The sequence below is a fragment of the Ursus arctos genome, unplaced genomic scaffold, assembly GCF_023065955.2.
Source record: "Ursus arctos isolate Adak ecotype North America unplaced genomic scaffold, UrsArc2.0 scaffold_2, whole genome shotgun sequence".
Taxonomy (NCBI): domain Eukaryota; kingdom Metazoa; phylum Chordata; class Mammalia; order Carnivora; family Ursidae; genus Ursus; species Ursus arctos.
In genome coordinates this window covers 40,900,376-40,911,087 of record NW_026622874.1, presented here as the reverse complement: position 1 = coordinate 40,911,087, position 10,712 = coordinate 40,900,376, and positions in this window count along the sequence as shown.

Sequence of the window (10,712 nt, the reverse complement as noted above, 5' to 3'; positions counted from 1 at the left end):
CCGGTTGGGAAGCGGGCGGGGCGGGGGCGGGGGCGCCCCGCGGCGGCGCGAGGGGGCGGGCGGCGGGGCCGAGCGCGCGTGCGCACCGCGGCGGGCGGGGGCGGGCGCCGGGGCTCCCGGCCGCGGGGGTGTCCTGGCGGCGGCGAGCTCGCACGCGGGGAGCCTGTGCCCCCGGCAGCCGCCACTGGGCTCGCGGCGCCGGCCGACTGTGCCACTCCCGGCGGTCCCCGGCTCTAGGGGAACGCGCGGCCCGTCCCCGCCAGGAGGGAGCTCTGTCCACTTCTGTCTGCTGGAAAGGGGCTGCCACGACTGTGGTTCTCCACCCGGCCCGGCCCCGATCGCCCTCGGTCTGCAAGTTCTTCTTAGCCCGCCTCCGTGGCTCTTCGCTACACCGTGGGCCGTTCCAGATCCACGTCCGATTTTGAGGACCAACCCCCCCCTCCCACCCCCACACAGCCAGCCCCACCTTCAGCCCTTCCCAGGAGGGAAGGAGTTGGAGGATTCTTCGGGAGCTCGTCAGCGTTGGGGGGGCGGTGCCTGAAGATAGGGACCCTTGCGTGTGCAGACAGTGGCGAGAATGACTTAGCCCTAAATGTCCGCCGAGTGGCAAGCACTGATTTTTCTCCGCAAAGTGCAGGGCCTGTGGGTTTGACACTCACGACGCTTCTTTCTGGCTCTCTCGCTTGTTCTCTCAGGGGCAGTGGGATTTGAGACAGACGCTGGCTGGCCCTGCTGCCATCAATATGTGTCCCAGGCCTGTCCAATGTCTGCTCTGTAATGAGTAGTGTTTCGGAATGTCACCTCTGTTAATGGGGAAGCGGCACCTGTGCACAGCCGGAACCACCTCTCTGTCTTCATTAGGCAGTCCGCAGCCTGGCTGCCGGCGGCCCTCGCTGGGTGACAGATGATGGGGACGAGGAGTGAGAGCAGCAGCCTCCTGCTGTCCAGGATTCATTCCCAGACAATGACTCTGAATGCCCGTCCCTGCCCTCCCTCCCCCCCACAATAGACAGCTGGAAAAAAAAAATGCCCTTCTAGGGCAAAATGCAAGGACTGATGAAAATCGGGTGAAGGAGAGTTGGAGGTGTCATTTCCAGAAACAGACACCTGCCTAGCCACCATGGTCTCCTGTCTAGACTGCGTTTGGGGACATCTTCCTCCTCCCTACCCCAACTATCATCGCAGGCCACCTTTTATGTCCCTTCTGATTTGGGCACTATGCAAAAGTCACAGCATGGAAAGTCTAATGCTAGGCTTCCCTCTAGCTGGACCTGCAGATTGCCTCCCAGCCAAATCCTGCTCCTTTTGAATCTCAGCCATCATAGCCACCTGAGACGCGGGACATTGAGACCAGCCAAGCCCCCAAATGGCATGAGACACAGACATGGCTTCCGAGACCCCTTGCTATGATGATAAAAGCATCACCACGGAAAGACCATATTCCTCTGATTCAGCTTAATGTTCCCCCCCCACCCCAGAGTCTGTGGCATCTCCTCCTCTTCCACCGCCCGAGCAAATTCAGCTGGACCCAGAAGCATCCTTCCGTACTCTCTACGTGATTGGAAGTAGAGGTGGGTTAGTACCAACTTTGGAGGGTTAGGGGTGACAGTGATGATATTTGGAATTTCCCAAGGCAACTTTCTGGTCCAGAGGCTGCATAGATGGTTGGTTTCTTGGCTGGAGCTGGTGGTAGAAGTGGCTTCACTTTGCCAGGCCCTCCCTTTGAAAGGACCTGTGAGGGGGCTCCCTGGGGATCTGAGCTCTGCCCATTACCCCTCTTCTCTGTCTCAGTAAAGGGCACCCTTGTCCACCTAGGTATTAGAGCCAGAAATCATCCTTCCATTCACCGCCTCCACCTTGGTCTGAGCCATCACCTCCTCTTGCCTTACCTCTCTGGTCTCATCTCTCCCACACTCTTGCTGATGCTGTTGTAGCCACCTGGATTCTAGTTCCGGGCACACAAGCATGACCCTCCCTGACCACCCAATCTGAATTAGCCCCCTGCCCCCCGAGTCCTTCTCTGTCACAACAGGCTATCTCATTGTCACACTCTGAAGTGTTCTTGTCCACTTTATTTGCTTGCTTGTTTGCTTTCCCCTCCTAGGACATGAGCTCTAGGAGGGCAGGAACCCCATTACTTTATTTACTCTTAAATCCACAGCACTAAGAACAGTGTCAGGCACGTGGTAGAACTCAGGAATTATTTGTTGAATGACTGACTGAATGAATGAATGAATGGTTTCCTGCAACCTAATGATACCCCAGTGTCCAGTCGTGCACCCCTCCTACCATTCTCTCTGAAGCATCTGGAGGCATCCCCTCAGAGGCAAATGTCATCATGTCACTCCCTTGCTAAAGTCCTTTGCTGACAGGCAAAATGTTCACAACTGTTGAAGCAGAGTGAAGGGTATGTGTGAGTTTCATTAAACTTTCACTTTACTTGCTTATAATTTCCTTCGGCTTGAAACTGTGTTTTTCTTTTTTTCCATTTGACAGAAAGAGAGTGAGAGAGCACAGCAGGGGGAGTGGCAGGCAGAAGAAGCCGGCTCCCCCCTGAGCAGGGAACCCAGTGTGGGGCTCAATCCCAGAACCCTGGGATCATGACCTGAGCCAAAGGCATCTAGATGCCCAACCAACTGAGCCACCCAGGTGCCCCTGCTTGAAACTGTTTAAAATTAATTGGGTTTAAAAAAATTATGGAGGGGCACCTGGCTGGCTCAGTCAGTGGACCATGCGACTCCTGTTCTCAGGGTTGTGAGTTTGAGCCCCATGTTGGGCGCAGAGATTACTGAAAAAAAAATCTTTAAAAAAAGTATGGAAATAAAAAATGGCTCTCACTGTCTTCAGGATAAAGCTGAGAGCTCCTTGTGCTTCCCAGCACCCCCTGCCCACCCCCACCCCCACAACCGCCAGTCTTCAGCCTCGCCCCCTAGGTGTCTCCCCATTGCTCTCCACACTCAGAGGATCCCCAGGAAACATCCACACTTCTTCGTACCAGGAACAGATAGAATTCTCTGGAACAGTTTTGTTTTTATTCTATGAGTATGGAATGGACTCGATTTTTGTGTGGTTGCTGGAAAACTAGGTCAAATTGGAAATCCTCGGCAAGTACAGTGACTGTGTCTATGGACCATTAGGGTTTCCTTCTCTCTTAGCCTAATCCTTGGCTCCATTTTACATTCCTACTTGTTCTTGCTTCCTTTGCTTTCACCTTGATTATCTTTCCGTGGCTCTCCTAAACTCTTGCAGAGTCTCCTTTAAGCCATGAGAATCACCCTCTCCTGGGTTTTAAGGACAGGACTGGGTGTCCCACCATGGCCTCTCCATCCGGTTTGTCTAGTGTTTTATCAAATGTGCCTGCTCCTTAGCGAGTGTTCCCGGTGTTCCTCGTGCTGAATGAACACTGTCCCCTGACTGCGCTGGAAACCCATCCCCTCCAGTGCGGTCCTTCTCTCTCAAACGTTCCTTGGAAGAAAAGCAGATCCCTGACTGTTCTTTATAGAAGGACAAGCTGCTTTCGGTTTCCCTGGCTTCAGGAGGAAAGATGCGCTATGATACTGAGTGAGGTTGAGAGATGCCCCTGTCATACCTGTGTCCCCTCCCACGGACAGCCCTGGGCTATGTCCCTAATGCCATGGCATAGTCATGAGGCCTTACTTACAACTCACACTTTTGGGCACTTACCTGTGGGCACTGATTGAAAATAGTGTTTTAGGGATGCCTGGGTGGCTCAGTCAGTTAAGCATCTGCCTTTGGTTCAGGTCATGATTCCAGGGTCCTGGGATCGAGCCCCACGTCTGGGCTGTCTGCTCAGCAGAGTCTGCTTCTCCCTCTCCCTGCTGTTCTGCCTGCTCTGTTCTCTCACTCTGTCAAATAAATTAATAAAATCTTTAAAAAAAAAAAGGAGGGCGCCTGGGTAGCGCAGTCGTTAAAAGCGTCTGCCTTCGGCTCAGGGCGTGATCCCGGCGTTCCGGGATCGAGTCCCACATCGGGCTCCTCCGCTGGGAGCCTGCTTCTTCCTCTCTCTCACTCCCCTGCTGTGTTCCCTCTCTCGCTGGCTGTCTCTCTGTCACATAAAAAAAAAAAAAAAAAAAAAAATCTTAAAAAAAAAAAGGAAATAGTGTTTTAAGCACTTGAGATGCATTAATTAGGTCCTCAGTAATTCAGGAAAATGTACTATTATTATTATTATTATTATATTTCCATTGTAGAGATGTGAAAGCCAGGGCCCAGGGACACAGAGCTCATAGTAAGTGGCAGGTCTAGGATACAAACAGAGGCAGTCTGACCTGAGAGTTTGTGCTCCTGACCACTCTGCATTTGCTTCCCAAGGTCCTCTGGTGGCGTCTGAACTCCTGGTTGGGACTCTGGCAGGCCAAAGCCTCTTTGCATTTCCTCCACTACTGTTCCTGACCATTTCATGGGGAAACTGGGGCCAAGAACCCACGGCATCTCCCTGCTGGGGTCTTTTCCTCTGAAATGCATCTTGCCTTGCAGTCTCAGGCTAGTCTTCCTCATGGCCTTGCTCTCACCCCTGAGCACCCTCTGTCAGTGGCCTCAAGGGGCGACCCATCGCTGTCATCAGAGGGTCCCAGAATGGGAGGATCCTGGAGGCAGAATGGTCCTGGGGGCCTACTCCCTAATAGGAAATCCTAGGGCTCTCTGGTTCAACCGCATCCACCCACTTCTCTAAGCAAATCCTTTGCTGAAGCCAGCCTACTCCATTCCTTTGTTCATAATGTGTCCTTGCCTAGAGTGCCCATCCTCCTGCTTCCTGCCTATCCAGACCTTGCCGGTGCTTTAGCTCACACTCTGAATTCCACCTCCTCCAGGAAGCTTTCCCTGAACACTTACCACTCCCAACCAGCGGTGAATTTTTTCTCTGCTTCTGAACTTCTGTGGCACTCGTGGGTACCACTGCGTGGGTATTCGATTATGAACTTTGATTTACCTTTTCCCTTGCGTGTTTTTGGTTTCCTCATTTGGAACATAATCCCTTTAAGGACAAAAACCACATTTTAGATATGTCACCCATGGACTATCCAAAATTTCTCGCAGATTTATGCACAATAAATCTCCGTATGCAGGACTTACAGGACACCGGGAAGGAAGCCCTCAGGATCATAATTTGTCAGTATCTAAGGTTTGGTTTGTCTTCATAACACGGCTAGAGGTCATTTTGGTTTTAGGAAGCAGTGCAGAAAACGGTCTAGATAAGTAGCTTCCTAATTTTGTGTAGCAGCGAGATTCTTCCTTTAAAGGCAGTCTTCGGGGGGCGCCTGGGTGGCTCTGTCGGTTAAGCATCCTACTCTTGATTTCGGCTCAGGTCACGATCCCAGGGTCATGAGATTGAGTCCCAAGTCGGCCTCCACTCTGGGCATGCAGCCTGCTTAAAGATTCTCTCTTTCCCTCCCCCTCTGCCCCACCTCACTCGTGCTATAAATAAATAAATAAATAAATAAATAAATAAATAAATAAATAAATAAAATAGAGTCAGTCTTCATAGGAAATCAATATGGAAAGCAGGCAGGGGTGAGGTTGCTCTGGCTGCCCTTGAGTGTCAGGGCTGCTCTGTGCCCCCACCCCTCCATGGTAGCTCGGAGGAAATCTGGGGGCTGAAGTATTATAGCTTAAAAATCACGAGGGAGGATCACATCTTACTTCACATAAGAGAAATTCACAAATTTGAGTTACTGAAAGAAGAAGCGATATGCACTCATTTTATTAAAGGCATATTTGCCGGTGTGTTTATAAAACAGCAACTAAGTGACTTTCTCCCCTTTGTTTCCTACAAATTTGTTTTTGTTTTTTTCTCCATTAACCTTGTTCATGCCTTATTCTCTTGAGAAGATGCTCCTGCCACAACCCTGACTGCGTTTGATTAAACGATCTGTTTACTCCTCCGTTGTCCCCATTAAACAGGCGGCTCGGTCACTGCTGTGTTCATCTTAGCCTCAGGCTTAATCATGCGTTCGCGCATAGTAGGTGCTCAGGAACTGAACTCCCAAGGGATCCGAGTCTCTGGTTATACGGCTGCCTCTCAGTGAGCTAGACCCAGCTCACGCCCCCCCCCCCCCCCCCCCCCCCCGCCGTGGATGATTCACCCCGAATTTTAATGTGAAGTGGCTTTCTCCTGCTGCTCAGCCTGGATCTGAGCAGCTACCCTGCCCTCCCCTTTCCCGCTCTGCCCCTCCCCTGCCCAGCTGTTACAGGCTCGGAGAATATTAGTTAATTTTAATATTAGCCTAAGAAAGATTAATTAGGAAGGCAAATTTGCTCTAAAAGGTGTAATTAATTCCAAAGCCAAATAGAAGAGAGCTAGGGATTATCTGCATGGCTGCTGCCTTCAAGGAGTGTGGATAATCAAGGGCTGACTAGACGAGAACAGAATCATTTCAGTGTCAGTGCTGTGTAGACCAAACTCCGTATGGGTCCTTCTGTAAGTGGGCTCATGGCTGAGACAAAAGATTTAGAGGGAGCTCATGCGTGCGCCAGTCAAGTCAGGAGGAAACGTCCAATCAGACATCCTGTCCTGGCTATTCCAGCTCCTAAATCATTCATGGATCCTGTATCTTCCTCTCCAGTCCTCCCCCACACTGGCCTGTCCAAGTCTGAATCAACTTTTCTGGACTGTTGTAACAACTCCCCCAAGTAGCCTCCAGACTCTGCACCGCCAGCTCGGTCTCCACTCAGAACCAAACCTATATTGTATCAAACGCATGAACACGGAACCAGCCACCCCCCCCCACCCCCGCCCCACCCAGTGTCAAATAGAAATTTAATCTTGCCAAGTCCCATTTCCAAACTTCCAAATGTGTGCAGAGGTGAAGGGTTAACTCTTCAACATGGCCCACAGGCTCCTTCACAAATTAGGCCCAACCTGTCCCCCAGCTCATTTCCCTCATTTCCCTTCTATCACTATGCTCCTAGACTGGCTGTCCCAGCCCCCTTGTTACAGCGCAAACTACTGCTCATTCTGGAAGTCTCAGCCTAAATGAATCTTTCAACACTTAGGGGCTTCCAAATCTGGGCTCCTGTTGCACTCTGTCAACAGCTTACCTTATTTTCCCGTCATTATTTGTTCTCTTTTCTGGAAGGAGACAATGGGCACCTTAAAAGGAGCACTGTATCTTTGTATTCTCTTCTACCACTCTCTAATTTAGGCCAAGCATGATGTCTGCCCCATAGGAGATGATCAATAAATATTCGTTGAAAGGGATAGAGTCAGTTAATGACTCCAATGATGATGCCAACTGAATTTGCCCATTTGAAACCCAAACTTCCTCTTTCCTCCCCTAGTCAATAGTAAATGCAGTTTGAAATATCTGGGAAGATGCCTCAGTTCTCAGCTTCCTTTTGCCCGCCTCGCTGAGGCTCAGAGGCAGGTGCCTTCAGGAGGAAAGTCTAGGATAATGGCAAGTGATGCAGACTTCAGCCTGACAGCTGCTGATCTTTGCTTTAGTTGATTTCCCCCTTTGCAAACGGTTATTGGCAATTGAAACTGCAAATCTACTATCTGCTCCCCTATGTAAATTGCATTTACATTTAAATTGTGCATTCTTCCAAAGGATGGGGTTAGTAAATAACAGCAGATTAAACTTGAGAAGAGGAAATGGTGCCCCCCGTCAAACCTGAGACCGAAGTGACATCTGGTTTTTACTATTTCCGTTATTTCAGTTTAATAACAGCATGTGGCATTAAGGGAAAAGAAATTGGATCTACATTTTAATGAAAAGAGGAAGCTCTCAGGGTTTAGATACCTTATCATGTTGAATACCTCCTCGATTGGCAATTAAAACTTGCTTCCCTCAAGAAATGGAATAAAATATCTTTGCAGCCACGGAGGGAATAATAAACAAAAAACAAGCGAATGCCCAGGACTTCACAGATAAAACCGAGGGAAAGAGGTGCTGCAAACATCAAAACCAAATATTTCTGGATCCTGCAGTGTATAGGAATTCTTAAACAGAATAATACTGAGAACAGACTCATGGATAGGCTAGTGGGTTCTTCAGGAGAATAATTTCAGACAGAATAGTTTGCGCATAATAGGAGGCTCAACCCAATCAGATCATCTGATTGAATCCTTTGTCAACCTAGCTTCCTTTAAACCGCGGAGGTCTAAGAAAATATTCTAGAAATGCCTGTTTCATCCTAATAGTCTGTTTAAATGCAAGCAGTTCCACCTGCTGGCTGCTTTTTTGTTGAAAGCAATTCTGGGAAATGTAAACAAAATGCTTATGCATCCTAATAACCCAAGCCTATCATTTATTTGCTTTGATTGAAACAAATGTGTCAATTTCCCAAGTCTTTGTTTGGTGAATCCAATGTTTGGATGTTGGCAAATGTTTGCATTACATGTTTATTTGGAGACTGATGCTCTATTCAGAAACTCTGGAGCTATAGCCCTTGAAACCACAGCCTGGAATCAGTCAATGAGCCTCCCTGACAATACACACAAAGATGCTTAATCTTTTCCCAGAATCTGGTTGGTGTTGAAATGGTTGAGTCCCATGGGCAAGTGTAAATGGGATAGGGCCTCCTGAGAAAGAGACTAGATCTGGAGACTTTGAGGATATGGCTCACAGATAATTAGAATAATGGGGAACGTTTATATAGTACTTACTAGGTGCCAAGCATTTTATGTGTATTATAAACTCATCGCCACTGAGTAACAGCCCTGTAAGGTAGGTACCATTGTCATCCCCATTACAGATGAAGGAAAGGAGACACAGTGAGGTTAGTAACTTACCTTACCCCATGTATGCCAGCTGGTAAGAGATAGAGCTGGGATCTGACTCCAGGCAGGCTGGCTCACTGTCCCCTTAACACTTTCAGGTGACTCCCCCCTATCCCCAGCACTCAATGAAGGCAGTGTGTTCTCCCATATTTACATTTTGTCTTGCATGATTGTTTCTAAAGTAATGAGCAATTCCTTGACAAGTTAATATCACCTTCTACTTTCTCACTTCGCCTTGAGTCCATGGCCAAATCACCCATCTACTACTGTGGATCTTTTGAGGATGGCCGCGACGCTTGACTTTGTTTGATTTTTCCTTTGTCTTCCCAGTTTCCTGGCACTGTTTGGTTCGGTAGCAGCTCTTTCCCCTCACTTCCTGTGCATAATGATAACTTCTCTGCATCTCTTGACATTTTATCATGGCAGGCTGCCTATAAAGTCAACCAGTGTCTCCTTCCGTCTGAACTTAGGTTAAATTAATCATCTGGCTTTCACATCAGTCTGTTGCTATGGGATTTACTGATGTCACACTGTCAGTATTATGATTACCATCATATCTAACAGGCAAAAAGGGACTGGTTGCTACTAGAAACCCTTGGGTGAAACTCCCCCAGCTTTAGTAACCAACCCAACTGTACAGACTTTAGACAAACATGTAAAAAGGGGTAAGTGGATTAATCATCCAGTTGGATTCCATTTGAATATTTTTCTTCCATATGCGTGTTCCCTCTAGGCAATTGTTTAGTGTCACTTGAAATTGATGAGGGTTCTTTGGAGGTTATTTTGGGGAAGGTGATGAAACAGCAAACAGCTGTTCTTGGGAACGAATGTCACGGGATCTGCCTAAACTAGCTTCTAATGACATTATAATAATAAAAAAACAACATCTGAGGTGTATTGTCCTCTTCCTTTCTATATTAGGTTATTTCCTCGGGGCCAAAAATGTTAATTCAGCTTCCCCAACACATAGCAGAGAAGGAAACTTCCATTTACTAAGCCCCTACTGTGTGCCAGAATGTGACTCTGGTCCAAGTGTGGCTTTAAAGAGAACCGTAAAGCGAGGCGTTCTCCAACAGCCCTGTTATACATGACAACTCACAGCTTCCTCTAGCCTGTATACGATGTTCTTCCTAATTGGACATTGATTGATCACCAATAAAGGCAAAATCATTACTTAAAATTGGTCCAGATCCTCTTATGCTGGGTGATCGGCTTGCAGTCGTTTTTACCACAATATTAAAAAGCCTGGAAATATAATAGAAGTGAGGTACGATAAATAAACTTCTACGTTACAAATCTCTGTTGAAAGGTTTTTGACAAACGTGGCTTTTTCAGGATTTCGTTAAGTAGGTGGAGGGGTCCTTTTGGGGGGATAAAGGGATCAAGGGCATAAGTGTGATTGAACTTGAGTCTGGTGTGGGACGGGATAGCCAATCAAGACTTGTGTAAGCCTATATAAATCAATTTATGTGCCAGAGAACGAATAGCTGACTTTTTTTTTTTTTCCAAACGCCAATTCAGCAATTACAAAGTCTGCCGGCAGTTAATTAAAAACTACCATCTCGTTATGTCCCGAGTTAAATTACAAGTGTGAAAACTACTAGTGTTTGCAATAACTGAGTGCTCTGGACTCTCTGGACTCTCATCAAAAGGAGGGCAGGGATAAATAACTTTTATTTAACTCACTAGAAAATCTCTCTCAGCTCTTTCATATTTAATTAACTTCTTATCTTCCCAGAGCCCAGTCTTACTCCGAGTTCCTAAGCAGTCGTAGAAATATTTGTTCATGTGTTCCTTTGGTGCAGAAGACTTTTCTCACGTTCGTTGAGTAGAAAAGTTAGAAATAATTCAACCCCAGAGACACCGGGGAAAGTGACACCCACCCAAAGCTTTGCACTGAGGCAGCCTAAACCCAAGAGAGACGTGTGGCAGAGAATGGTGACTTGGGGGCTATTGCCCGTGTGCCTCCAAA